Source organism: Lampris incognitus, chromosome 7 (assembly GCF_029633865.1).
Source record: "Lampris incognitus isolate fLamInc1 chromosome 7, fLamInc1.hap2, whole genome shotgun sequence".
NCBI classification, from domain to species: domain Eukaryota; kingdom Metazoa; phylum Chordata; class Actinopteri; order Lampriformes; family Lampridae; genus Lampris; species Lampris incognitus.
The window spans coordinates 49,951,925-49,956,926 of NC_079217.1; positions in this window are offsets into that span (position 1 = coordinate 49,951,925).

A 5,002-nucleotide genomic window follows, 5' to 3' on the forward strand; every position below is an offset into this window, starting at 1 on the left:
GCGCATACGCTTCACCGCTGGTTATGGTATGGAAGAAGGATGGCGGGCTTCGGATCTGCACTGATTTCAGATGGCTGAATGCTCGGACCTTGAAAGACGCTCATCCCTTGCCACACCAGTCGGACTGTCTTGCCGCGCTGGGTGGTAACTGCCTCTTTAGTACGATGGACCTCACCTCTGGCTTCTTCAACATCCCAATGCATGAAGATGACAAGAAGTACACTGCTTTCACGACTCCCCTTGGGTTGCATGAATACAATCGCATGCCACAGGGCCTTTGTAATAGCCCTGCAGCCTTCATGAGAATGATGATTGGGATCTTTGGGGATCTGAACTTCACGAAGCTTTTGTGCTATCTTGATGATCTTCTTGTCTTCGCGCCGTCAGAGGTTGAGGCTCTGTCGAGGCTCCGCACTGTGTTTCAGAGGTTGAGGGAGAACAACTTGAAACTGGCTCCGAAGAAGTGTCATCTGCTGCAGAAGCGGGTGCGGTTTTTGGGCCACGTGGTTGATGGTGGAGGTGTGTCTGTCGATCCCTCCAAAGTAGAGGTCATCTCCAACATGACAGTGCAGGATCTCATGGAAGGTGATGGGTGCACGCCTTCTGTTCGTAGGATCAAATCTTTCCTTGGTATGGTATTTTACTACCAGCATTTCCTCCCGAACTGCTCCTCCGTGGCTAAGCCCCTGTTCGCCCTTACAGCTGGACAAAAGAGGAGGGGGAGGTCGGCTAAGGATAAGAAGCCCCATGGCAGCTTCCGTAAGCTTACCTCCGCAGACTGGACGGTGGAATGTGGGGAAGCATTTGATCTGTTGAAGACGATGTTACTGGAGTGTGTGGTGCTTGCCCATCCAGACTTTGAGGTGCCTTTCATTTTGTCGGTCGATGCGTCTTTGGACGGACTCGGCGCGGTGCTGTCTCAAGTGCCCCGAGGAGAGTCCAAGGCCAGACCTGTTGGTTTTGCAAGCAAGTCCCTCAGTGCCTCACAGCGGAAGTATCCAGCTCATAGACTGGAGTTCATGGCGCTGAAGTGGAGTGTTTGTGAAAAGTTCAGCCACTGGCTGAAGGGTCAAAGCTTCACCGTTTGGACAGATAATAATCCGCTGACTTATCTCCTAACGAAGCCGAAGCTTGACGCGTGTGAGATCCGCTGGGTGTCTAAGTTGGCGTCTTACACCTTCGATCTCAAACACCTGCCAGGGAAGAAAAACGTGGTGGCGGATGCATTGAGTCGCGACCCTTTTTCCAAGCCCGTCAGTCAGAGGCTACTTAGGGAGCCCTACCCGGCCCTTGTTCAGGAAGCCGACGGGGTTGAGGGGGACTCTGTGCAGGATGTTTTCAGACTCAGTTGCCAGTCCCAAACACTGAGTAGTGCGCGATCTGGGTTTGCTTGTGATGCAGCTGAGGTCAGGGCTTTTTGTCAAGCCAAATGTGACTGGCCTGATGCATCAGTATTCACAGCACTCAGTTTGGTCCAGCACGTTCAGCATCTGTCGGGTGGTCAGGTTACACTGCCAATGTTATCCACCGAGGAGCTCAGGTTGAGTCAGGAGCAGGACCCCTGCATCTCCAAGGTGTTGCCCTTTGTCGCTGTTCGGAAGCGGCCATCGAGGCGTGAGAGGCATGGTGCTGACCAGAAGGTCCTCAGGCTGCTGAAACAGTGGGAGAAGTTGGAAGTCAATGATGGTGTCTTGTACAGGGTGACAAAGGACCCAGTGTCCAAGCAGAGGAGGTCTCAGTATGTTTTACCTCTGAGTCTGAAAGACAAGGCACTGTCTGGCATCCACGATCACGCTGGTCATCAGGGCCAGGACCGTACTCTCTCTCTTGCAAGGCAGCGTTTTTATTGGCCTGACATGGAGAGGGATATCAGAGCATATGTCAGATGCTGTCGGAGATGTGTGTTTGGGAAGACCCCAGAGCCAGCTGCTTGCGCGCCCCTGGAGAGCATTAAAACCTCCGCACCGATGCAGCTTGTGTGTATGGATTTCTGGTCCGCTGAGGACAGTAAGCAGCGGTCGGTCGATGTCCTAGTGGTTACTGACCACTTCACTAAGCTTGCTCACGCATTCCCCTGCGCCAATCAGACAGCGAAGCAGGTCGCCAAGAAACTCTGGGATCATGTATTCTGTGTTTACGGGTTTCCGGAGAGAATACATTCTGACCAGGGCACAAACTTTGAGAGCAACCTGATTGCAGAGCTTCTCAGGTTGGCGGGTGTAGCGAAGTCCCACACGACGGCCTACCATCCTATGGGTAATGGCGGGACAGAGCGGTTTAATCGCACGATGGGGAATATGCTCCGTTCCCTTCCGCTTCAGCAGAAGCAACAGTGGCCTCAGCAGATCCATTCTCTCACGCTCGCGTACAATGCCACTGTTCACGAGACCACGGGTTACGCGCCTTTCTTCCTGATGTATGGGCGTGTCCCAAGACTGCCGGTGGATGTTATGTTCAGGCAGGTTTTGCATGACCCTCACGTTGTTGATTATGACTCTTATGCTCAGTCTCTGCTTTCCTGTCTAAGGAGTGCAATGGAGATCGCTCAGAAGCACTCCACGGCTGAGCAGCAGCATCAGGCGCGACAGTACAACAGACATGCCAAGGGCACTGTCCTGTCTGTCGGGGATCGTGTTTTGGTTGCGAACCAGAGTGAGCGAGGGAAGAGAAAGTTGGCTGACAAATGGGAGAACGGAGTGTACACGGTTGTCGGTGTCAACCCCAATATCCACGTCTACAAGATTCAGGATGCAGAGGGGCACACCAGGGTGGTGCACAGGAACCGTTTGTTGGAGGTCAACTTCTTGCCCCTCCCTGAGTTAGATCAGGGTGAGGAGTCCAGTACAACCAGTCAGTTGCTTGACTGCGCAGGGTCCAATGAGGAGGACAGTGCAGATGGCCTGACGGTCTCAGGGGATGCAGTGGGGCTAGCAGTCTCATCACTTGGAGACTCACCTAGATCTGAGTGGGCAGAAGCGGAAGAGTTCATTCCGTCTAGTCTGGTAGTCAGTCCTGTGGGGGCCACTGCTCAGTCTCCACCCAAAACACACGCACCACACAACACACATGCACCACACATAGAGGCATCACACTCACTCGATGTAGGTGTTATATCTCACACTGATTCGCACACAGGGGCACCACCCTCACTCGATACAGATGTTGCAGCTCGCACTGTCTCACGCACACAAGTAGAGAGCGATGGTCGGGTTAGGACACGCACAGGGAGGGTGGTGAGGTCAGTGAACAGGTTAATAGAATCTATGGCTCAGATGCCATTTCTACGGAGTGTGAGGGTTTGAACTTTGATGGAGGTTGGAGTCATTCAAACTAGTTTAATGTGAGTTATTAGGTGTCTATCAGACAGGGTTGTTTTGGGCCAAGTGCATGGTGTGGCGTATCAGGCGTCACATTGATCTAAGGGAATTCTGAGACTTGATCAACCTCATTATTTTCTGGACCTCGTAACCGAGGTAGCTCCTAAGTTGACTGGAGGACTAGGTCCTTCTTTTCACTTGTGCCAGTAGTCAGTGATGGGCTTTTCCTTTCCTCTTTCTCTTTTTATCCTGCTGTCAGGATGTTGGTGAATTTCAGGAGGGGTGAATGTAACCAGGTTAAAATTAATGTTTTTATTTTATTTTGTTTGAGTATGAAATATCACCAAATCCTGTCTGTGTGCTGTTATTTGTGTTTACTACATTTTATTTTATGTCATTATTTACTTTTATGTGTTTTACAACGACCGTCATATACGTGTACTGTCGTTTTAAGAGAGAGGTCTTATGGGTACACGGAAGACGGAACGCGGGAGAGGCCATTTTTGTTTTGTGGGAGGAGTCTCAAGCAGCAATCGAGCCGAGCCACGCGTGTTTCTTACCGTGGGACAGTTTTGCGGGTTGAGGAGAACGTAACCTTGAGTATCCCTGTAAGAAGATACTGCAAGCTGTGGGATAAAATACTTGTTTATCCTTTCTTACATCGGAGTCCCGTGGACGGTTTCTACTTCTAACGCACACGAGTGGAGTCCGGGCAGTGGTTGAACTTCGACCCCCACGTCCGTAAGAAACACCGCTCCTGCTGGAGGACTGGACGGTTGTCGAAGGGTTTGAAACCAAAATAAATGGCAAGGTGAGCCAAATAGAGTCCTGTGTGTCCCCCCTCCTTCCTTGATTATGATGATGATGATGATGATGAGAGACTGAGGGCCCCCCATAACACCTGGGACCCCACCGAAAATAGAACACAACGCAGAGCTGATGATGGAAGTGACGGGCATGCAGCAGTCTGACCAGCATAGAACAGCATAGGACTGCCCCCGTTACATAGGCAAGGACATGATCAAATTCCAAATAGACTGTGGTGCCAGTTGCAATATCATCCCAATTAACCTGCTGAATCCAGATGCCAAATTAGAACACACGAAGAGTGTACTAGTAATGTACAATAAAACCAAATTAAAACCACTGGGAAAATGTAAAGTGAAAATAAGAAACCCGAGAAACAACAAGCTATATCGCTTAGAGTTCCAGGTGGTGAATGCAGCTGGTACAGTGCCTCTGCTGGGTAGGAGAGCCAGTGAGGCCATGAAATTGATAAAAGTGCAATATGAAAACATCATGACAATAGACAGTATTGTCACAACAGAAACAACAACAGGACAGTGGATAATGGGACAAATTAAAGATGAGTATGCTGATGTGTTCATTGGCGATGGCTGCCTCGAGGGAAAATACAAAATAGAGGTGGACAGCACAGTGAAACCAGTACAGCTGCCAAAGAGGCGGGTCCCAGTCGCCATGATGAAACCACTGAAGGACGAGCTACAGGACCTACAGCAAAGAGGGATCATAACACCTGTGGAATGCAGTACAGATTGGATCAGTGCAATGGTGGTGGTACAGAAACCAAGTGGGAAACCAAGAGTGTGTATCGATCCCAAGCCTTTGAACAAAGCTCTAAAGCGCAGTCACTTCCCACTGCCAACCATTGAGGACATTTTACC